The sequence below is a fragment of the Triticum dicoccoides genome, chromosome 6A, assembly GCF_002162155.2.
Source record: "Triticum dicoccoides isolate Atlit2015 ecotype Zavitan chromosome 6A, WEW_v2.0, whole genome shotgun sequence".
Taxonomy (NCBI): Eukaryota; Viridiplantae; Streptophyta; class Magnoliopsida; order Poales; family Poaceae; genus Triticum; species Triticum dicoccoides.
The window spans coordinates 450,543,970-450,569,991 of record NC_041390.1 but is presented as its reverse complement, the minus strand read 5'-3'; positions in this window follow the sequence as shown (position 1 = coordinate 450,569,991).

The window sequence follows — 26,022 nt, the reverse complement described above, 5'->3', positions numbered from 1 at the left end:
GGGTTTGTACAAAGTTTATGAGAAACTTGTATTTCCAAAGAAGTGAGTGGGAGCACTATAGAATTTCTGATAAGTATATGTTGTTGACATATTGTTATGGATCAGAAATGACGTAGAATTTCTAGAAAGCATATAGGGTTATTTGGAAAGTGTTTTTCAATAGAAAACCTGGATTAAGCTACTTGAACATTGAGCATCAAGATCTATAAGGATAGATCAAAACGCTTAATAGTACTTTCAAATGAGCACATACCTTGACATGATCTTGAAGGTGTTCAAGATGGACCAGTCAAAGAAGGAGTTCTTGCCTGAGTTGTAAGGTACGAAGTTAAGACTTAAAGCTCGACCACGGCAGAATAGAGAGAAAGGACGAAGGTCGTCCCCTATGCTTAAAACGTAGGCTCTTCAGTATGCTATGCTGTGTACCGCACCGGAAGTGTGCCTTGCCATGAGTCAGTCAAGGGGTACAAGAGTGATCCAAGAATGGCTCACAGGACAGCGGTCAAAGTTATCCTTAGTAACTAGTGGACTAAGGAATTTTCTCGATTATGGAGGTGGTAAAAGAGTTCGTCGTAAAGGTTACGTCGATGCAAGCTTAACACCTATCCGGATAGCTCTAAGTAGAGATACCGGATACGTACAATGGGGCAACAATTTAGAATAGCTCCAAGTAGAACAGTTATTTGGAACAACTCCAAATAGAGCGTGGTAGCTGCATCTAGGAGATGACATAGAGATTTGTAAAGCACACACGGATCTGAAAGGTTCAGACCCGTTGACAATAACCTCTCTCACAAGCATAACATGATCAAACCCAGAACTCATCGAGTGTTAATCACATGGTAAATGTGAACTAGATTATTGACTCTAGTAAACTCTTTGGGTGTAAGTCACATGGGGATGTGACCTTGAGTGTTAATCACATATCGATGTGAACTAGATTATTGACTCTAGTGCAAGTGGAAGACTGTTGGAAATATGCCCTAGAGGCAATAATAAAAGTATTATTATATTTCCTTGTTCATGGTAATCGTATTTTATTCATGCTATAACTGTATTATCCGGAAATCGTAATACACGTGTGAATACATAGACCACAATATGTCCCTAGTGAGCCTCTAGTTGACTAGCTCGTTGTGATCAACAGATAGTCATGGTTTCCTGGCTATGGACATTGGATGTCGTTGATAACGGGATCACATCATTAGGAGAATGATGTGATGGACAAGACCCAATCCTAAGACTAGCACAAAAGATCGTGTAGTTCATTTGCTAGAGCTTTGCCAATGTCAAGTATCTCTTCCTCCGACCATGAGAGCGTGTAACTCCTGGATACCGTAGGAGTGCTTTGGGTGTATCAAACGTCACAACATAACTGGGTGACTATAAAGGTGCACTACAGGTATCTCCGAAAGTATCTATTGTTTTATGCGGATCGAGACTGGGATTTGTCACTCCGTGTAAACGGAGAGGTATCTCTGGGCCCACTCGGTAGGACATCATCATATGCGCAATGTGACCAAGGAGTTGATCACGGGATGATGTGTTACGGAACGAGTAAAGTGACTTGCCGGTAACGAGATTGAACAAGGTATTGGATACCGACGATCGAATCTCGGGCAAGTAACATACCGATAGACAAAGGGAATTGAATACGGGATTGATTAAGTCCTTGACATCGTGGTTCATCCGATGAGATCATCGTGGAACATGTGGGAGCCATCATGGGTATCCAGATCCCGCTGTTGGTTATTGACCGGAGAACGTCTCGGTCATGTCTACATGTCTCCCGAACCCGTAGGGTCTACACACTTAAGGTTCGATGACGCTAGGGTTATAAAGGAAGTTTGTATGTGGTTACTGAATGTTGTTCGGAGTCCCGGATGAGATCCCAGACGTCACGAGGAGTTCCGGAATGGTCCGGAGGTAAAGATTTATATATGGGAAGTCCTATTTTGGCCACCGGAAAATGTTCGGGATTTTTCGGTATTGTACCGGGAAGGTTCTAGAAGGTTCCGGAGTGGGGCCCACCTGCATGGGGGGACCCACATGAACGTGGGTAGTGGGGGCAAGGCCCCACACCCCTGGTCAAGGCGCACCAAGATCCCCCCTTAGAAGGAATAAGATCATATCCCGAAGGGATAAGATCAAGATCCCTAAAAAGGGGGGATAACAATCGGTGGGGAAGGAAATGATGGGATTTCTTTCCTCCCACCTTGGCCAACGCCCCAATGGACTTGGAGGGCAAGAAACCAGCCCCTCCACCCCTATATATAGTGGAGAGACGCATGGGAGCTTGAGACGAAGTTCTGGCGCAGCCCTTCCCCTCTCCCAAGTCTTCCTCCTCTCCCGCGGTGCTTGGCGAAGCCCTGCAGGATTGCCACGCTCCTCCACCACCACCACGCCGTTGTGCTGCTGTTGGATGGAGTCTTCCTCAACCTCTCCCTCTCTCCTTGCTGGATCAAGGCGTGGGAGACGTCACCGGGCTGTACGTGTGTTGAACGCGGAGGTGCCGTGCGTTCGGCACTTGATCATCGGTGATTTGAATCACGACGAGAACGACTCCTTCAACCCCGTTCACTTGAACGCTTCCGCTTAGCGATCTACAAGGGTATGTAGATGCACTCTCTTTCTACTCGTTGCTGGTCTCTCCATAGATAGATCTTGGTGACACGTAGGAAATTTTTTGAATTTCTGCTACATTCCCCAACAGTGGCATCATGAGCTAGGTCTATTGCGTAGATACTTTGCACGAGTAGAACACAAAGTAGTTGTGGGCGTTGATTTTGTTCAATATGCTTACCGTTACTAGTCCAATCTTGTTTCGACGGTATTGTGGGATGAAGCGGCCCGGACCGACCTTACACGTACTCTTACGTGAGACAGGTTCCACCGATTGACATGCACTTGGTGCATAAGGTGGCTAGCGGGTGCCAGTCTCTCCCACTTTAGTCGGAACGGATTCGATGAAAAGGGTCCTTATGAAGGGTAAATAGCAATTGGCATATCACATTGTGGTTTTGCGTAGGTAAGAAACGTTCTTGCTAGGAACCCATAGCAGCCACGTAAAACATGCAACAACAATTAGAGGACGTCTAACTTGTTTTTGCAGGGTATGTCATGTGATGTGATATGGCCAAAAGGATGTGATGAATGATATATATGTGATGTATGAGATTGATCATGTTCTTGTAATAGGAATCACGACTTGCATGTCGATGAGTATGACAACCGGCAGGAGCCATAGGAGTTGTCTTTATTTATTGTATGACCTGCGTGTCATTGAAGAACGCCATGTAAACTACTTTACTTTATTGCTAAACGCGTTAGTCATAGAAGTAGAAGTAGTCGTTGGCGTGACAACTTCATGAAGACACGATGATGGAGATCATGATGATGGAGATCATGGTGTCATGCCGGTGACAAGATGATCATGGAGCCCCGAAGATGAAGATCAAAGGAGCTATATGATATTGGCCATATCATGTCACTACTCTATTTGATTGCATGTGATGTTTATCATGTTTATGCATCTTGTTTACTTAGGACGACGGTAGTAAATAAGATGATCCCTTACAAAATTTCAAGAAGTGTTCTCCCCTAACTGTGCACCGTTGCTACAGTTCGTCGCTTCTAAGCACCACGTGATGATCGGGTGTGATGGATTCTTACGTTCACATACAACGGGTGTAAGACAGTTTTACACAGCGAAAACACTTAGGGTTAACTTGACGAGCCTAGCATGTGCAGACATGGCCTCGGAACAAGGAGACCGAAAGGTCGAGCATGAGTCGTATAGTAGATACGATCAACATGAAGATGTTCACCGATAATGACTAGTCCGTCTCACGTGATGATCGGACACGGCCTAGTTGACTCGGATCATGTGATCACATAGATGACCAGAGGGATGTCTATCTAAGTGGGAGTTCATAAGATGAACTTAATTATCTTGAACATAGTCAAAAGACCTTTTTGCAAATTATGTCGTAGCTCGCGCTTTAGTTCTACTGTTTTAGATATGTTCCTAGAGAAAATATAGTTGAAAGTTGACAGTAGCGATTATGCGGACACTAGAAAGCTCATGTCCTTAATGCATCGCTCAGTGTGCTGAACCCCAAACGTCGTTTGTGGATGTTGTGAACATCAGACATACACGTTTTGATAACTACGTGATAGTTCAGTTAAACGGTTTGGAATTAAGGCACCAAAGACGTTTTTCGAAACATCGCGGAACATATGAGATGTTTCGAGGGCTGAAATTGGGATTTCAGGCTCGTGCCCACGTCAAGAGGTATAAGACCTCCGACGATTTTATTAACCTGCAAACTAAGGGAGAAAAGCTCAATCGTTGAGCTTGTGCTCAGATTGTCTGAGTGCAACAATCACTTGAATCGAGTGGGAGTTGATCTTCCAGATGAGATAGTGATGTTTTTCCAAAGTCATTACCACCAAGCTGCTAGAGCTTTGTGATGAACTATAACAAATCAGGGATAGATATGATGATCCTTGAGATATTCGTGATGTTTGACACCACGAAAGTAGAAATCAAGAAGGAGCATCAATTGTTGATGGTTGGTGAAACCACTAGTTTCAAGAAGGGCAAGGGCAAGAAGGGATGCTTCATGAAATGGCAAATCATCTGCTGCACCAGTGAAGAAACCCGAGGTTGAACCCAAACCCGAGACTAAGTGCTTCTGTGATAAGGGGAACAACCACTGGAGCAGAATTACCCTAGATACTTGGTAGATGAGAAGGCTGGCAAAGTCGATAGAAGTATATTGGATATACATTGTGTTGATGTGTACTTTACTAGTACTCCTAGTAGCACCAGGGTATTAGATACCGGTTCGGTTGCTAAGTGTTAGTAACTCGAAATAAAAGCTACGGAATAAACGGAGACTAGCTAAAGGTGAGATGACGATATGTGTTGGAAGTGTTTCCAATGTTGATATGATCAAGCATCACACGCTCCCTCTACCATCGAGATTGGTGTTTGCGTTGAGCATAGACATGATTGGATTATGTCTATCGCAATACGGTTATTCATTTAAGGAGAATAATGGTTACTCTGTTTATTTAAATAATACTTTCAATGGTCTTACACCTAAAATGAATGGTTCATTGAATCTCGATCGTAGTGATACACATTTTCATGCCAAAAGATATAAGATAGTAATGATAGTACCACTTACTTGTGGCACTGCCATGTAAGTCATATTGGTATAAAACGCATGAAGAAGCTACATGTTGATGGATCTTTGGACTCACTCGTTTTTGAAAAGTGTGAGACATGCGAACCATGTCTATTGGTGTATATGCATGAAGAAACGCCATGCAAATGGACCGTTTGGACTCAATTGATTTTGAATCACTTGAGATATGCAAATCATACCACATAGGCAAGATGACTGAAAAGCCTCGGCTTTCAATAAGATGGAACAAGATAGCAACTTGTTGGAAGTAACACATTTTGATGTGTGTAGTCCAATGAGTGCTGAGGCATGCAGTGAATATCGTTATGTTCTTACTTCACAGATGATTCGAGTAGATGTTGAATATATTTACTTGATGAAACACAAGTCTGAATTATTGAATGGTTCAAGTAATTTCAGAGTGAAGTAGAAGATCATTGTGACAAGAGGATAAAATGTCTATGATATGATCATAGAGATGAATATCTGAGTTACAAGTTTTGGCACACAATTAAGACATTGTGGAAATTGTTTCACAATTAAATACCGCCTGGAACACCATAGTTTGATGGTGTGTCCGAACATCATAGTTACACCCTATTGGATATGGTGCGTACCATGATGTCTCTTATCGAATTACCACTATTGTCCATGGGTTAGGCATTAGAGACAACCACATTCACTTTAAATAGGGCACCACGTAATTCCGTTGAGATGACACCGTATGAATTATGGTTTAGAGAAACCTAAGTTGTCGTTTCTCAAAGGTTTGGGGCTGCGACGCTTATGTGGAAAAGTTTCAGGATTGATAAGCTCGAACCCAAAGCAGATAAAATGCATCTTCATAGGACACCCAAAACAGTTGGGTATACCTCCTATCTCAGATCCGAAAGCAATAAGGGATTGTTTCTAGAATCAGGTCCTTTCTCGAGGAAAAGTTTCTCTCGAAAGAATTGAGTGGGAGGATGGTGGAAACTTGATGAGGTTATTGAACCGTCTCTTCAACTAGTGTGTGGCAGGGCACAGGAAGTTGTTCCTGTGGCACCTACACCAATTGAAGTGGAAGCTTATGATATTGATCATGAAACTTCGGATCAAGTCACTACCAAACCTCGTGGGATGACAAGGATACGTACTACTTCAGAGTGGTACGTAATCCTGTCTTGGAAGTCATGTTGCTGGACAACAATGAACCTACGAGCTATGGAGAAGCGATGGTGGGCCCGGATTCCGATAAATGGCTCGAGGCCATAAAATCCGAGAACGGATCCATGACTTTGGAAGAAATACTTGATGGTCGTAAGGCCATTGGGTACGGATGGATTTTAAAAGGAAGACAGACAATGATGGTAAGAATTACCATTAAGAAAGCTCGACTTGTCGTTAAGATATTTTCCGACAAGTTCAAGGAGTTGATTACGGTGAGGTTTTTTCACTCGTAGCGATGCTAAGAGTCTGTTGGAATTGGATTAGCAGTTACTGCATGATTGATGAAATCTTGCAGATAGGATGTCAAAACATTGTTTCCTCGATGTTATACTTGAGGAAAGGTTGTATGTGATACAACCGGAAGGTTTTGTCAATCCCAAAAGATGCTAATAAGTATGCAAAGCTCCAGCAATCCTTCTAAGGACTGGAGTGAGCATCTCGGAGTTGGAATGTATGCTTTGATGGTGATCAAAGATTTTGGGTTTGTACAAAGTTTATGAGAAACTTGTATTTCCAAAGAAGTGAGTGGGAGCACTATAGAATTTCTGATAAGTATATGTTGTTGACATATTGTTATGGATCAGAAATGACGTAGAATTTCTAGAAAGCATATAGGGTTATTTGGAAAGTGTTTTTCAATAGAAAACCTGGATTAAGCTACTTGAACATTGAGCATCAAGATCTATAAGGATAGATCAAAACGCTTAATAGTACTTTCAAATGAGCACATACCTTGACATGATCTTGAAGGTGTTCAAGATGGACCAGTCAAAGAAGGAGTTCTTGCCTGAGTTGTAAGGTACGAAGTTAAGACTTAAAGCTCGACCACGGCAGAATAGAGAGAAAGGACGAAGGTCGTCCCCTATGCTTAAAACGTAGGCTCTTCAGTATGCTATGCTGTGTACCGCACCGGAAGTGTGCCTTGCCATGAGTCAGTCAAGGGGTACAAGAGTGATCCAAGAATGGCTCACAGGACAGCGGTCAAAGTTATCCTTAGTAACTAGTGGACTAAGGAATTTTCTCGATTATGGAGGTGGTAAAAGAGTTCGTCGTAAAGGTTACGTCGATGCAAGCTTAACACCTATCCGGATAGCTCTAAGTAGAGATACCGGATACGTACAATGGGGCAACAATTTAGAATAGCTCCAAGTAGAACAGTTATTTGGAACAACTCCAAATAGAGCGTGGTAGCTGCATCTAGGAGATGACATAGAGATTTGTAAAGCACACACGGATCTGAAAGGTTCAGACCCGTTGACTATAACCTCTCTCACAAGCATAACATGATCAAACCCAGAACTCATCGAGTGTTAATCACATGGTAAATGTGAACTAGATTATTGACTCTAGTAAACTCTTTGGGTGTAAGTCACATGGGGATGTGACCTTGAGTGTTAATCACATATCGATGTGAACTAGATTATTGACTCTAGTGCAAGTGGGAGACTGTTGGAAATATGCCCTAGAGGCAATAATAAAAGTATTATTATATTTCCTTGTTCATGGTAATCGTATTTTATTCATGCTATAACTGTATTATCCGGAAATCGTAATACACGTGTGAATACATAGACCACAATATGTCCCTAGTGAGCCTCTAGTTGACTAGCTCGTTGTGATCAACAGATAGTCATGGTTTCCTGGCTATGGACATTGGATGTCGTTGATAACGGGATCACATCATTAGGAGAATGATGTGATGGACAAGACCCAATCCTAAGACTAGCACAAAAGATCGTGTAGTTCATTTGCTAGAGCTTTGCCAATGTCAAGTATCTCTTCCTCCGACCATGAGAGCGTGTAACTCCTGGATACCGTAGGAGTGCTTTGGGTGTATCAAACGTCACAACGTAACTGGGTGACTATAAAGGTGCACTACAGGTATCTCCGAAAGTATCTATTGTTTTATGCGGATCGAGACTGGGATTTGTCACTCCGTGTAAACGGAGAGGTATCTCTGGGCCCACTCGGTAGGACATCATCATATGCGCAATGTGACCAAGGAGTTGATCACGGGATGATGTGTTACGGAACGAGTAAAGTGACTTGCCGGTAACGAGATTGAACAAGGTATTGGATACCGACGATCGAATCTCGGGCAAGTAACATACCGATAGACAAAGGGAATTGAATACGGGATTGATTGAGTCCTTGACATCGTGGTTCATCCGATGAGATCATCGTGGAACATGTGGGAGCCATCATGGGTATCCAGATCCCGCTGTTGGTTATTGACCGGAGAACGTCTCGGTCATGTCTACATGTCTCCCGAACCCGTAGGGTCTACACACTTAAGGTTCGATGACGCTAGGGTTATAAAGGAAGTTTGTATGTGGTTACCGAATGTTGTTCGGAGTCCCGGATGAGATCCCGGACATCACGAGGAGTTCCGGAATGGTCCGGAGGTAAAGATTTATATATGGGAAGTCCTATTTTGGCCACCGGAAAATGTTCGGGATTTTTCGGTATTGTACCGGGAAGGTTCTAGAAGGTTCCGGAGTGGGGCCCACCTGCATGGGGGGACCCACATGAACGTGGGTAGTGGGGGCAAGGCCCCACACCCCTGGTCAAGGCGCACCAAGATCCCCCCTTAGAAGGAATAAGATCATATCCCGAAGGGATAAAATCAAGATCCCTAAAAAGGGGGGATAACAATCGGTGGGGAAGGAAATGATGGGATTTCTTTCCTCCCACCTTGGCCAACGCCCCAATGGACTTGGAGGGCAAGAAACCAGCCCCTCCACCCCTATATATAGTGGGGAGACGCATGGGAGCTTGAGACGAAGTTCTGGCGCAGCCCTTCCCCTCTCCCAAGTCTTCCTCCTCTCCCGCGGTGCTTGGCGAAGCCCTGTAGGATTGCCACGCTCCTCCACCACCACCACGCCGTTGTGCTGCTGTTGGATGGAGTCTTCCTCAACCTCTCCCTCTCTCCTTGCTGGATCAAGGCGTGGGAGACGTCACCGGGCTGTACGTGTGTTGAACGCGGAGGTGCCGTGCGTTCGGCACTTGATCATCGGTGATTTGAATCACGACGAGAACGACTCCTTCAACCCCGTTCACTTGAACGCTTCCGCTTAGCGATCTACAAGGGTATGTAGATGCACTCTCTTTCTACTCGTTGTTGGTCTCTCCATAGATAGATCTTGGTGACACGTAGGAAATTTTTTGAATTTCTGCTACGTTCCCCAACAGTAGGGTGTTGCAATACGTTCATGATTCGCTTATAGTGGGTTGCGTGAGTGACTGAAACACAAACCCGAGTAAGGGGGTTGTTGCGTATGGGATAAAGAGGACTTGATGCTTTAATGCTATGGTTGGGTTTTACCTTAATGATCTGTAGTAGTTGCGGATGCTTGCTAGAGTTCCAATCATAAGTTCATATGATCCCAGTAGAGAAAGTATGTTAGCTTATGCCTCTCCCTCAAATAAAATTTCAATAATGATTACCAGTCTAGTTATCGATTGCCTAGGGACAAATAACTTTCTCGTAACAAAAATCTCTTTACTAAAACTAACTTATTTGTGTCTTTACCTAAACAGCCCCTACTTTTTATTTGCGTGCTCTTTATTATCTTGCAAACCTATCCAAAAACACCTACGAAGTACTTCTAGTTTCATACTTGTTCTAGGTAAAGCGAACGTCAAGCATGCGTAGAGTTGTATCGATGGTCGATAGAACTTGACGGAATATTTGTTCTGCCTTTAGCTCCTCGTTGGGTTCGACACTCTTACTTGTCGAAAACTGTTGCAATCCCCTATACTTGTGGGTTATCAAGACCTTTTTCTGGCGCCGTTGTCGGGGAGCAATAGTGTGGGGTGAATATTCTCGTGTGTGCTTGTTTGCTTTATCACTAAGTAACTTTTATTTGCTGTTCTTAGTTGTTCTTTATCTTTAGTTATGGATATGGAACACGAAATACCAAAAAAAATTAGGTGTACTTTCTGCTCATGGAGATGGGGAACCTCGTAAAACCCTCGATGCTGGTTATGTGAAAGATATTATGTACTACTTTAATAATCCTGAGAAAACCCCATTCACTTATGTAATGGGAGTAACGTTGGATCAACGTGAATACTTTAGGGATTACCGCTTGACAAAAAAAGGGAAACTATTATGGGATCAAATTCATATATTGAAGTGGTATGCTAGGCAACTATGCTTGAGATATGATTATACTTGCTGCTCTAGGATGAAGGCTCCACACCTTCCCTTTTTATGCGAATTTAATGATAATAAAACCTTAGCTTATTATGCTAATTGTATATATGATTACTATGATGTGGAACAAATAGAAGAATTTGTTGCTTTTATGGGTGCTTATGAAATTGAATCTATGTTTAAAGAGTTTGAAGATTTTGATGATTCGGTTTATAGACCTGAAAATTTAGCTATCCTTAAATATTGCTATGAGAATTATGAATACAATTCCGATATTAATGCACTTATTGAGAAAGTGTAGGATCGAAAGTATGTCTAGAGGGGGTGATTAGACTACTTGACCAATTAAAAATCTATCATTTTCCCAATTTTAGTCTTTGGAAGATTTTAGCTATCTTAGCACAAGTCAAGCAATCTTAACACAATTCAAGCAAGCATGCAAAGAGTCTATGAGCAGCGGAAAGTAAAGCATGCAACTTGCAAGAATGTAAAGGGAAGGGTTTGGAGAATTCAAACGCAATTGGAGACGCGGATGTTTTTGTCGTGGTTCCGATAGGTGGTGCTATCATACATCCACATTGATGGAGACTTCAACCCACGGAGGGTAACGGTTGCGCGAGTCCACGGAGGGCTCCACCCACGAAGGGTCCACGAAGAAGCAACCTTGTCTATCCCATCATGGCCATCGCCCACAAAGGACTTGCCTCACTAGCGGTAGATCTTCACGAAGTAGGCGATCTCCTTGCCCTTACAAACTCCTTGGTTCAACTCCACAATCTTTGTCGGATGCTCCCAAGTGACACCTAGCCAATCTAGGAGACACCACTCTCCAAGAAGTAACAAATGGTGTATTGATGATGAACTCCTTGCTCTTGTGCTTCAAATGATAGTCTCCCCAACACTCAACTCTCTCTCACAGGATTTGGATTTGGTGGAAATAAGATTTGAGTGGAAAGCAACTTGGGAAGGCTAGAGATCAAGATTCATATGGTAGGAATGGAATATCTTGGCCTCAACACATGAGTAGGTGGTTCTCTCTCAGAAAATGTGTATTGGAAGTGTAGGTATGTTCTGATGGCTCTCTCCACGAATGAAGAGTGGGTGGAGGGGTATATATAGCCTCCACACAAAAACTAACCGTTACACACAATTTACCAATCTCGGTGAGACCGAATTGAGAAACTCGGTCGGACCGATTCAGCAAACCTAGTGACCGTTAGGATTTTCGGTGGGACTGAGATGCAACTCGGTAGGACCGATATGGTTAGGGTTAGGGAATAACGTAATATCGGTGAGACCGATTACACAAACTCGGTGAGACTGATTTTGGTAATAAGCTAACCAGAGAGTTGGTCAAGTAAACTCGGTGGGACCGATCGCTCATTTCGGTGAGACCGAAACGTTACGAAGGGAAAACAGAGAGTTTACATTGCAATCTCGGTGGGACCGATCGCTCATCTCGGTAGGACCGAAACATTAGGAAGGGAAACAGAGAGATTACAACCCCATCTCGGTGTGACCGAGATCCCTATCGGTGAGACCGATTTGCCTAGGGTTTGTGGCAGTGGCTATGACATCTCAACTTGGCGGCGCCGGATAGAAAGAATCGGTGGGGCCGAGTTTGACTTTTGGTTTAGGTCATATGTGGATGTGGGAAGGTAGTTGAGGGTTTTGGAGCATATCACTAAGCACTATGAAGCAAGAATCTCATCAAGCAACACCTCATCCCTCCTTGATAGTATTGGCTTTTCCTATAGACTTAATGTGATCTTGGATCACTAAAATAGAAAATGTAGAGTCTTGATCTTTGAGCTTGATCCAATCTTTTTGTCCTTATTATTTTAAGGGGTCCACTTTCCTCATCCATGCCATGCCATTCATTGAGCTTTTCCTGAAATATTAATCTTGGAATAATGTTAGCTCAATGAGCTATATGTTGTTAGGAATTACCAAAACCACCTAGGGATAGTTGCACTTTCAATCTCCCCCTTTTTTGGTAATTGATGAAAACATATAGATCAAAGCTTCGAAAAATGATAATAAGAGTGAAAAACATTGTCGCTTTGAGAAGTATGTGAAAAGCAAGAGCTCCCCCTAAATTTGTGCATAGTTTATGATTTGCTTTGGACTGCAAATGCACAGAGAGTTAGGCTCATGGGTTACTCTTCCATGTCACATACATCTTGGTGGAGTGCTCAAAATGATAATAATTAAATGCATGCACTCATCACCAAGCAAAGTGAATGATCATATAGGGATAAAATGATAATGTCATCCAACAAGCATTAAAGTAGCATATGATCAGACACATGATCATCCAAGTATCACGCAGATAGAAAGTATCTCAAACAAGCAAATACAGTTCAACCACCAAAGCAAGAGAGAATAAAAAGCAACGCTCTCTCTGGAAGCCTATGATCTATACATTTTTCTCCCCCTTTGGCAACAAGTTACCAAAAAGTTCCTAGAAAATGCATAGCACTAAATTGTCTCTCAGGCTTGGTCTTCAGGTGGTGGTGTCCGGATAACTCCAAGAACGAATGCTTCAGTTGAAGTAGATGGAGCTGATGGAGTAGGTGCTGGAGCTGGTGGCACTGAAGCTGTAGCTGGTGCTGATGAAGTTGCTCTAGTGTCTGGAACAGGCACTGCAGCAGACCTCTGAGCTCTAGGCACTCTGGCAAATGCATCAGTGGTTGTCTTGCCCTTCCTCTCCTGCATATCATCCTGAAGTTGCTCCACAACAGACTGGATCTCAGTTACCTTCACATCCAAGTCATAGAACTTCTGCTACATGATCCTTTCCAGGCTCTCCTGGTTTTGAGTCAGGGTGGCTAGTCCCTTCTCAATCCTCAGAGTGGAGGCAATCAAGTAGCCAAGCTGATCTTGCTTGCTCTTCAGAAGATACTGAGATGCTTCTTCAGTAGTTGGCATCCTTGCAGCCTTTTCAGCCTTTGCCTTCTCCTTCTTGGCTTGTGCGTGCACAGAAGATGGTTCATTTTCATTCATCACCATAGTGTTGTCCTCAAATTCTGGGTAGATGGGCAGGTGCTCCTTGTCCAGCAGATATGTGCCAGTGCCCATCTTGGAGTTAATCAGCTCCTGGATCTGTGGGGCATACCCACAACTTCTCTTCTGATCTGCAACTGTCCTCTTTATGGTTTCCACTATTAGGCTCATGACTTTGAACTTCTATGGACATCAAAGATGTGAAGCAATTGATGGAGTGACCTCTGATCATCCTGTGATCACCAGACTTGGGCAGAAGAGTGTGCCTGAGGATCCAGTTTATAGTAGGCAAGCCTGACAGAAGGTAATGTAGAGATCCAAACTTGTGTGTCTCAAGAGCAGCATCTGGGATCTCCTTGTACATGTGTGCCATGGTGTTGTGATCCTTCTTCTTGTTGGCATAGACATCCAAGTCATCTTCACTCTCTTTTGGGGCATTGATCAACTTCGCCCATTCAGCAACCGTTGACTGGTACCTCGTACCTTCAGACATCCAGACAATCCTTCCATCTGGGTAGAAGTGAGCTGTGGAGTAAAACTGCATGATGAGCTCATCATTCCATTTTGTGAGTTTCTGAGCCACAAACTCATCAACTCCACACGCCTTGAAGCTGTCATATACTCCTGGATAGTGTTCATCATTCTCCCTAATGTACTCCCAGTCGACCCATCTCATGTCACACACTATGGGCTTCTTGTCAAGCAAGATGGTCTCATAGAAGTCCTGTTGTTCCTTTGTATGGAACATGTAGTCCACATCAGTCCTTCTCCTGGTGGCATATGGATCAGACTCTCTCCATAGCCTCAATCCTGAGTCCTTCCTTATCTTCATGTTCTCAGCTACTAGATGAGCATCATTGTGATCTGGAATTTTTGGCTTCAACTTCCTCAGGACATGTCACTCATCATCTTCTTCTTCCATTTCAGCTTCAGGCACTGGGGCCTTGTTCTTCTCCTCAGCAGGGATGTTCCTGGTGCTCCTCTTTGGTTTTGTCTTTGGAGCTGGAGCAGCAGCCTTAGGAGCAGTCTTAGGCTTAGATGGAACAGCCCCTGCCCTGATGGCATCACCCATAAGCTTCTGAGCTTTGGGTGCTGGTGCAGCATCTTCTTCCTCTTCCTCTTTAGAGTCTCTCATGACTGAGGATCTCCCAAGCACTCTGGCAGTGGTCTTCTTGACCCTGTCTTTCCTCTTCTTCCCTTCTACAGCACCCTCTTTGGGTTCAGATTCCAAAGGGACTTGAGTAGAAGCTCTGGCCTTAGACATTGGAATTCTCTTTGCAGGCATTTTGGCCTTCATACCAGGCTTAGTGGCAGCAGCAGTGCTATATTCCTTCTTAACCACTTTCCTCTTTGAGGTGGTTTCTTCTTCTTCAGCCACATAGTCCTCATCCTCTAACTCTGAGGTTCTTTTATTGCTGGCCCTGGTGGCAGCCTTTGGCAGATTGCTTGGTGTGCTCCTGCTGCCATCATCTGAACTGCTAGAGGGACTAGTGCCCTCACTCAAGTGAACCTGCTCCTCTGACTTGTTCTGACTGTCACTTTGATCAGACATAATGCAAACACTGACAGTTGACCCTGTGAATAGATTATAGATGAGATAGAGTGGATGAGCATCACAAAATGCAGAGGTTTTTGCAAAAGAATGAGTCAAAAACTTAGTTTTAGTTTTCCACAGAAAGCATTTCGGATCAACTGATTTGTAAACTCGGTGATACCGAAGCAGCTGTTGGAACCTAAACTAGTGAACTCGTTCAGACCGAGTCACAGTTCGGTGGCACCGAGACTGCTAGGGTTTCTCAAAGTCCTGAACTCGGTCACACCGATTTGCAATTCTCGGTCAGACCGAGAATTACATGTGCAATGGCCTGAGCCGAATCGGTGCTACCGAGTTCCACAACTCGGTGGGTCCGAGATGGTTTCGGCGGAAACCTAACCCTAAATTTTCAATTCACGACTAAACTACAGAGTGTTTTGACTGGATAGAATGATCTCAATCGTGGCAAGATACATGGCGAACACAATGTGCTAGGAATCAGATAAGGATAGCACAGTGATCGAGTTCATACCCTAGTTCGGCGATGAACTCGCTACGACGGCAACGGCGGGGATGATTCCCGTTGACGGCGGCGGAGACCAGCGGCAGGAGGCGGCTGGTGACGAGGAGGATGATCCGGAGACCCAGGAGGCAGAGCGGGCTAAGCGCGGGCGAAAGGGTTCGGGGAAAATTTCCAAAAAATTTCCCGTGGGTATATATAGCCCGACCCTGTCGGTGTGACCGAGTGGAACAACTCGGTGGCACTGAGATGCATAACTGCAAGCAGTTACTGCAACTCGGTGTGACCGAAAAGTTCAAATCGGTTGCACCGAGATTGAAAACCTAGATCGACTTAGTGATCTTGGTATGACCGAAATGGGTGAATCGGTCAGACCGAAATGCACAAAGAAGTTTTGGAAGTTTAAGTCTATGACGAATCAGGGACTCCGAGTGCCCCTCACACAGAGTGGTTTGAATCTGACTTGATCAAATTTTGTGATGCAGCATGAATAGAGTTTGAGACGAGAAAAGCATAGATAGCTAGAGAAGGTTCTTAGGCATTCTTGTCCATCCACTTGGCCAAAACAAAAAGGAAACCAATCAATCAAAACAACAAGTGGATGTTCTCGAATGAGAAAATTATGCAACCAACATGCTCACACAATAAAATGACAAATGAAATATGTGGCAAAGCATGCACAAACAATTCTAGCATCTATCAAGCAATTGGCGATGACTAGGTCATCTATATATGAGTATATTGACTTAGGAGTCAAATGGGAACATTTGATCATAGGTCATACTCATCCTTTAAGCACAAGTGGGGTTACCACTTTTACATAAAGCGTTGTTGTGTTCACACCATTGGAGTTGCTTTAACTCAATTGTTAGAGTAAAGCTCCCCCTAGATGTGAGATCCCCCCTAAGAGGGATGAACTAACCTTGGGTTTTGTCGATGATGACTTCATGTAGATGTTGAAGATGTGGATTCTCAATGTTGATGTAGATCATTTGGAGCTATCCTTTGGAGTGAGTTGCACTTTCAATACCTACACGGGTTAGTCCCACAAGGAACAAACAAGGATGTCCATAGACATAGAGTGATGCACACACAAGATGATGTCTATGAAAGCTTTAGGTTACCTTGTCCCTTGTCTTACCAACAAGAGGGTTTGTGACTCCTTGAACTAGTGCAATATGTGGAAGTTGATTACACTTGTTCTTGCCAAAATGATAAGAGTGAAGTATGTTGGCGGAGTCACCCTCAAGAACTCTCTAGTTCTTCTTCTTCGGGATCCACACCATCTTGATGGGAATCCTCGGAGTTGTAGTTGTACTTGATGAAGTGGAACTTGATGTAGTCTTGGGAACCCAGTTGACCAAGGCCTTAGGAGCTTCTTCAAATGCATCAATTTCCCCTTGAAGCTTGTCCTTGCCTTTTTGCTTGTGGTCTTGTGGTGGAAGATCATCTTGAGCTTGTGTCCCTTTGGAAGAAGTAGGATCATACTTCTCTTGTTGAGGAACAAACTTCGTCTTGGGGTATTGATCTTCTTCCCACTCAACTCCATTGGCATTGAACTTTCGTTCAAAACCAACACCTTGATTCTTCCGGTGCCTTCCTTGCTTGCGTACAATTTCCTCGAATTGCTTACTCCCGGCAAGGCTCTTGTAAACACCTTTCTTTATAATTCCCTTCAATAAGCTATTTTCTTGCTCAAGTGTAACTTGGCTAAGAGAATCATTAGTGGAATCAAGAGAACTACTAGAAGCAACAACATTGGATTTAGCATGATTATTGTTACTACTAGAAGAAGAATCCTTCTTGTTCTTGTTACTAGACTTGACTTGAGGCACGTAAGTGGATAAGAGTAAACGCTTGGCAATGTAAGAAGAACTTTTCTTGCGAAGATCATCATTGATTGCCTTTAAGAACTCATGCTCTTGCTCAAGGTTGTGCTTTTCAAAACGTAATTTCTCATGAGTCCTTAAAAGTTCTGGATGATCTCCTAAGATAGTTTCATGAGCTAACTTAAGAGTGTTTAGTTCTTTAGTTAGAGACTCAATCTTCTCCTTATCATTGTCATTCGTTTCATCATAGTATTCATCACTATAGTTGTCAACAAGTAAATCGTCATCACCTAACAAGTCATCTTCATCACTATTGAAATCAACATACTCGGGGTGTGATACCTTTGGACCTTTGGCCATGAAGCATCTTCCAATTCCTTCATTTGGTGAGTCAAATATGTCGTAGGAGTTGGTTGACACAAGTGCTAGACCGGCAACACCTTCATCTTGAGTATATTCAGAGTTGGAGTGATAGCTTCTCTCGGAGTCATTGTCGGAGTCGGAGCCGGATACCCATTCACCAACATGAGCTTGATGTCTTTGTTTTGTGTAGCTCCATGATGACTTATCTTTCCTTTCCGAATCCTTGCTTCTCCGAGAGGGTCTTCGTTCATATCGATCATCCCTACTCCTTCTCTCCCTTGATGGTGATTCTTCTCTTCTACTTATTCTTTTGGGAGAATCTTCTCTTCTCTTGTGGGGAGCCGTAAACTCATTGGAGTAGTGTCCGGGTCTTCCACAATTGTAGTAGTTTCGCTCTCGACTAGAAGATCTTTTGTCATTGTAGGACCTTGACTTGGAACTTCTCTCGTTGCTTCTATTCTTGTAGAACTTGTTGAAGTTCTTCACCATTAAGCTCAATTCCTCATTGAAGGTTTGTTTCTCACTTGATGATGTGGGGCCTTCGCATGAGGCTTTGTAAGCACCACTTGATTTGTTGTGAAGTTCCTCCTTATCCTTGAGTGACATCTCATGAGCAACAATTCTTCCGATGACTTCCGTTGGCTTGAGATCTTTGTAATTTGGCATCATTTGGATCAATGTGCATACGGTATCGTATTTTCCATCTAAGGCTCTTAGGATCTTCTTGATGATGAATTTGTCGGTCATCTCTTCACTTCCTAAGCCGACAATCTCATTTGTGATAAGAGCAAGCCTAGAGTACATTTCAGCGACACCTTCACCATCCTTCATTTTGAACTTGTCAAGTTGACTTTAAAGCACATCCAACTTGGATTCCTTGACGGAGTCGGTACCTTCATGCATATCAATCAAAGTATCCCAAATTTCCTTTGCATTCTCAAGACGGCTGATTTTGTTGAATTCTTCGGGGCACAATCCGTTGAAGAGGATATCACAAGCTCGAGCGTTGTATTGTAGCATCTTCAACTCATCCGCGGTAGCTTCACGATTCGGTTCTCTCCCATCAAAGAATTCACCTTGCAAGCCAACACACACAATAGTCCAAACGGCGGGGTTATGTCTAAGAATATGCATTTTCATCTTATGCTTCCAACTAGCAAAATTTGTACCATCAAAGGAAGGACCTCTATGGTGATAATTTCCCTCGCTAGACGCCATACTCTCCTAGGTTGTGAAACCAAGGCTATGACCACCAAAAGCTATGGAAATCAAAGCAAATGGAGACCGAAGCTCTGATACCACTTGTAGGATCGAAAGTATGTCTAGAGGGGGGTGGTGATTAGACTACTTGACCAATTAAAAATCTATCCTTTTCCCAATTTTAGTCTTTGGCAGATTTTAGCTATCTTAGCACAAGTCAAGCAATGTTAACACAATTCAAGCAAGTATGCAAAGAGTCTATGAGCAGCGGAAAGTAAAGCATGCAACTTGCAAGAATGTAAAGGGAAGGGTTTGGAGAATTCAAATGCAATTGGAGACACGGATGTTTTTGTCCTGGTTCCGATAGGTGGTGCTATCATACATCCACGTTGATGGAGACTTCAACCCACGGAGGATAACGGTTGCGCGAGTCCACGGAGGGCTCCACCCACGAAGGGTCCACGAAGAAGAAACCTTGTCTATCCCATCATGGCCATCGCCCACGAAGGACTTGCCTCACTAGCGGTAGATCTTCACGAAGTAGGCGATCTCCTTGCCCTTACAAACTCCTTGGTTCAACTCCACAATCTTTGTTGGAGGCTCCCAAGTGACACCTAGCCAATCTAGGAGACACCACTCTCCAAGAAGTAACAAATGGTGTGTTGATGATGAACTCCTTGCTCTTGTGCTTCAAATGATAGTCTCCCTAACACTCAACTCTCTCTCACAGGATTTGGATTTGGTGGAAAGAAGATTTGAGTGGAAAGCAACTTGGGAAGGCTAGAGATCAAGATTCATATGGTAGGAATGGAATATCTTGGCCTCAACACATGAGTAGGTGGTTCTCTCTCAAAAAATGTGTATTGGAAGTGTAGGTATGTTCTGATGGCTCTCTCCACGAATGAAGAGTGGGTGGAGGGGTATATATAGCCTCCACACAAAAACTAACCATAACACACAATTTACCAATCTCGGTGAGACCGAATTGAGAAACTCGGTCGGACCGATTTAGCAAACCTAGTGACCATTAGGATTTTCGGTGGGACTGAGATGCAACTCGGTAGGACTGATATGGTTAGGGTTAGGGCATAATGTAATCTCGGTGAGACCGATTACACAAACTCGGTGAGACCGATTTTGGTAATAAGCTAACCAGAGAGTTGGTCAGGTAAACTCGGTGGGACCGATCGCTCATTTCGGTGAGATCGAAACGTTACGAAGGGAAAACAGAGAGTTTACATTGCAATCTCGGTGGGACCGATCGCTCATCTCGGTAGGACCGAAACGTTACGAAGGGAAACAGAGAGATTACAACCCCATCTCGGTGTAACCGAGATCCTTATCGGTGAGACTGATTTGCCTAGGATTTGTGGCAGTGGCTATGACATCTGAACTCGGTGGCGCCGGATAGAAAGAATCGTTGGGGTCGAGTTTGACTTTTGGTTTAGGTCATATGTGGATGTGGGAAGGTAGTTGAGGGTTTTGGAGCATATCACTAAGCACTATGAAGCAAGAATCTCATCAAGCAACACCTCATCCCTCCTTGATAGTATTGGCTTTTCCTATAGACTCAATGTGATCTTGGATCACTAAAATAGAAAATGTGGAGTCTTGATCTTTGAGCTTGAGCCAATCTTTTTATCCTTAGTATTTTGAGGGGTCCACTTTCCTCATCCATGCCATGCCATTCATTGAGCTTTTCCTGAAATATTAATCTTGGAATAATGTTAGCTCAATGAGCTATATGTTGTTAGGAATTACCAAAACCACCTAGGGATAGTTGCACTTTCAGAAAGTCTCCGCTGTCCAAGAAGAGACTAATATTTTGCAGGAATCTATGGAAGAAGAAATTGATGAAACTGTGAGCTCATTCGATGAAAAAGATGAAGAGGAGAGCGAAGAACAAAAGGAGGAAGATCGGATTGATCACCCGTGCCCACCTTCTAATGAGAGTAACTCTTCAATTCATTGTTTAATTTCCCTTCATGCTTACCGAAGGATGAATGCTATGATAATTGCTATGATCCCGTTGATTCTTTTGAAATATCCCTTTTTGATGATGCTTGCTATGCTTGTGGCCCAGATGCCAGTATGAATTATGCTTATGAAGACGAACTTGCTATAGTTCCTCATGTTAAACATGAAATTGTTGTTATTGCACCTACACATGATAGTCCTATTATCTTTTTGAATTCTCCCAACTACACTATATCGGAGAAGTTTACCCTTATTAATGATTATATTGATGGGTTGCCTTATACCGTTGCACATGATGATTTTGTTGAATATAATATGCATGTGCTTGCTGCTCCTACTTGCAATTATTATGAGAGAGGAACTATATCTCCACCTCTCTATGTTTCCAATATGATAAAATTGCAAGAAACTGTTTATACTATGCATTGGCCTTTACTATGTGTGCATGAATTGGTCTTTTATGACATGTCGATGCATAGGAAGAGAGTTAGACTTTGTAGTTACATGATATATGTTTCTTTGTGCTCATTATTAAATTACAAATCATTGTTAATTAAAATTGGCTTTGATATACCTTGGGATCCTGGTGGATTCATTACTTGAGCACTATATGCCTAGCTTAATGGCTTTAAAGAAAGCGCTGACAGGGAGACAACCCGGAAGTTTTAGAGAGTCATTTATTTCTGTTGAGTGCTTTCATATAGTTTAAAAACAACAAAAATAAAGAGGGGTACCCAAAAAAATTTCAAAAAGGAAAGTGAAAGTGAGAAAGACAAGCATTGTTGAAGTGGGAGAGCTCCTTGAACTTTGTTCATGCTCACGGCAACTTTGTGAATCTTGATTACAGAAACTTTTCAACAAAAATAATTATCCCCTTGTACAATTCCATTGTATTATAAAAATAATGTGCCAAGGTTTGCCTTTAGGATGTTTACATTTTCTTGATGGTTTGTATGGTGCAGGACAGAAACTTTGGCTGTAGTGCGCGATTTTACATTTTTAGCTGGAAAATCAAATGGTTCTGATTCTTTTTGCACTGTCTTTATATACAAATTTTTTATTTTTCCTAATTTTGGCAGAATTTTTACAGTATTATAAGTATGGTGAATGTTCAGATTATTACAGACTGTTCTGTTTTAGACAGATTCTGTTTTTTGATGCATGGTTTGCTTGTTTTGATGAAACTATCAATTCATATCAGTGGATTAATCCATGAAAAAGTTATATTACAGTAGACACAATGAAAAAACAAAATATGAATTGGTTGGTAACAGTATTTGGAGTAGTGATTTGCTTTATTATACTAACGGACCTTATCGAGTTTTTTGTTGAAGTTTTGTGTGGATGAAGTGTTCGATGATCGAGAAGGTCTCGATGTGAGAAGAAGGAAGAGAGGCAAGAGATCAAGCTTGGGGATGCCCGAGGCACCCCAAGTAAATATTCAAGGAGACTCAAGCGTCTAAACTTGGGGATGCCTCAGAAGGCATCCCCTCTTTCTTCAACAAGTATCGGTATGTTTTCGGATTCGTTTCGTTCATGCGATATGTGCAATCTTGGAGCATCTTTTGCATTTAGTTTTCGTTTTTATTTTATGCACCATGATGGTATGAGGTAGTCCTTGGTTGATTTATAGAATGCTCTATGCACTTCACTTATATCTTTTGAGTATGGCTTTATAGAATGCTTCATGTGCTTCACTTATATCATTTGAAGTTTGGATTGCCTGTTTCTCTTTACATAGAAAACCGCCATTTGTAGAATGCTCTTTTGCTTCACTTATATTTGTTAGAGCGTGGGAATATCTTTTGTAGAAAGAATTAAACTCTCTTGCTTCACTTATATCTATTTAGAGAGATGACAGGAATTGGTCATTCACATGGTTAGTCATAAAATCCTACATAAAACTTGTAGATCACTGAATATGATATGTTTGATTCCTTGCAATAGTTTTGAGATATAAAGATGGTGATATTAGAGTCATGCTAGTGGGTAGTTTTGGATTAGTAGAAATACTTGTGTTGAGGTTTGTGATTCCCGTAGCATGCACGTATGGTGAACCGTTATGTAACGAAGTCGGAGCACGAGGTATTTATTGATTGTCTTCCTTATGAGTGCGGTCGGGGACGAGCGATGGTCTTTTCTACCAATCTATCCCCCTAGGGGCATGTGTAGTAGTACTTTACGTCGAGGGCTAATAAACTTTTTCAATAAGTATGTGAGTTCTTTATGACTAATGTTGAGTCCATGGATTATACGCACTCTCACCCTTCCATCATTGCTAGCCTCTTCGATACCATGCATTGCCTTTCTCACCTCGAGAGTTGGTGCAAACTTCGCCGGTGCATCCAAAGCCCGTGATATGATATGCTCTGCCACACATAAACCTCCTTATATCTTCCTCAAAACAGCCACCATACCTACCTATCATGGCATTTCCATAGCCATTCCGAGATATATTGCCATGCAACTTCCATCATCATCATATATATGACTTGAGCATTCATTGTCATATTGCTTTGCATGATCGTAAGATAGCTAGCATGATGTTTTCATCGCTTGTCCGTTTTTTGATGTCATTGCTATGCTAGATCATTGCACATCCCGGTACACCGCCGGAGGCATTTATATCGGGTCATATCTTTGTTCTAGTATCGAGTTGTAATATCGAGTTGTAAGAAAATAAAAGTGTGATGATCATCATTATTAGAACATTGCCCCAGTGAGGAAAGGATGATGGAGACTATGATTCCCCCACAAGTCGGGATGAGACTCCGGACGAAAAAAAAGAGAAAGGCCAAAAAAAGAGAAGCCCCAAAAAATAAAAAAAATAAAAAAATAAAACAAAATGAGAGAAAAAGAGAGAAGGGGCAATGTTACTATCCTTTTACCACACTTGTGCTTCAAAGTAGCACCATGTTCTTCATATAGAAAGTCTCTCGAGTTATCACTTTCATATACTAGTGGGAATTTTCATTACAGAACTTGGCTTGTATATTCCGATGATGGGCTTCCTCAAATGCCCAAGGTCTTCATGAGCAAGCAAGTTGGATGCACACCCACTTAGTTTTCAGTCTGAGCTTTCATACACTTATAGCTCTTAGTGCATCCATTGCATGGCAATCCCTACTCACTCACATTGATATCTATTGATGGGCATCTCCATAGCCCGTTGATACGCCTAGTTGATGTGAGACTATCTTCTCCTTTTTGTCTCCTCCACCATCATATTCTATTCCACCTATAGTGCTATGTCCATGGCTCACGCTCATGTATTGCGTGAGGGTTGAAAAAGCTGAAGCGCGTTAAAAAGTATGAACCAATTGCTCGGCTTTTCATCGGGGTTGTGCATGATGTGAATATTTTGTGTGGTGAATATGGAGCATAGCCAGACTATATGATTTTGTAGGGATAACTTTCTTTGGCCTTGTTATTTTGAAAAGACATGATTGATTTATTAGTAGGCTTGAAGTATTATTGTTTTTATGTCAAATGATAGACTATTGCTTTGAAACACTCGTGTCTTAATATTCATGCCATGATTAGATTACATGATCAAGATTATGCTAGGTAGCATTCCACATCAAAAATTATCTTTTTATCATTTCCCTACTCGAGGACGAGCAGGAATTAAGCTTGGGGATGCTGATACGTCTCCGTTGTATCTATAATTTTTGATTGTTCCATGCCAATATTCTACAACCTTCATATACTTTTGGCAACTTTTTATACTATTTTTGGGACTAACATATTGATCCAGTGCCCAGTGCCAGTTCCTATTTGTTGCATGTTTTTGTTTCGCAGAATATCCATATCAAACGGAGTCCAAACGGGATAAAAACTGACGGAGATTTTTTTGGAATATATATGATTTTTGGGAAGAAAAATCCACACGAGACGATGAAGGAAATATGCCCTAGAGGCAATAATAAAGTTATTATTTATTTCCTTATAATCATGATAAATTTTTAGTATTCATGCTAGAATTGTATTAACCGGAAACATAATACATGTGTGAATACATAGACAAACAAAGTGTCACTAGTATGCCTCTACTTGACTAGCTCGTTAATCAAAGATGGTTATGTTTCCTAACCATGAACAATGAGTTGTTATTTGATTAACGAGGTCACATCATTAGTTGAATGATCTGATTGACATGACCCATTCCATTAGCTTAGCATCTGATCGTTTAGTATGTTGCTACTGCTTTCTTCATGACTTATACATGTTCCTATGACTATGAGATTATGCAACTCCCGTTTGCCGGAGGAACACTTTGGGTGCTACCAAACGTCACAACGTAACTGAGTGATTATAAAGGAGCATTACAGGTGTCTCCAAAGGTAGATGTTGGGTTGGCGTATTTCGAGATTAGGATTTGTCACTCCGATTGTCGGAGAGGTATCTCTGGGCCCTCTCGGTAATGCACATCACATAAGCCTTGCAAGCACTGCAACTAATATGTTAGTTGTGAGATCATGTATTATGGAACGAGTAAAGAGACTTGCCGTTAACGAGATTGAACTAGGTATTGGATACCGACGATCGAATCTCGGGCAAGTAACATACCGATGACAAAGGGAACAACGTATGTTGTTATGCGGTCTGACCGATAAAGATCTTCCTAGAATATGTAGGAGCTAATATGGGCATCCAGGTCCCGCTATTGGTTATTGACCGGAGACGTGTCTCGGTCATGTCTACATTGTTCTCGAACCCGTAGGGTCCGCACGCTTAAGGTTACGATGATAGTTACATTATGAGTTTATGCATTTTGATGTACCGAAGGTTGTTCGGAGTCCCGGATGTGATCACGGACATGACGAGGAGTCTCGAAATGGTCGAGACGTAAAGATTGATATATTGGAAGCCTATGTTTGGACATCAGAAGTGTTCCGGGTGAAATCGGGAGTTTACCGGGTTACCGGGAGGTTACCGGAACCCCCCGGGAACCATATGGGCCTTCATGGGCCTTAGTGGAAAGGAGAAAAGGGAAGCCCAAGGGGGCTGCGCACCCCCCCTCCCCTAGT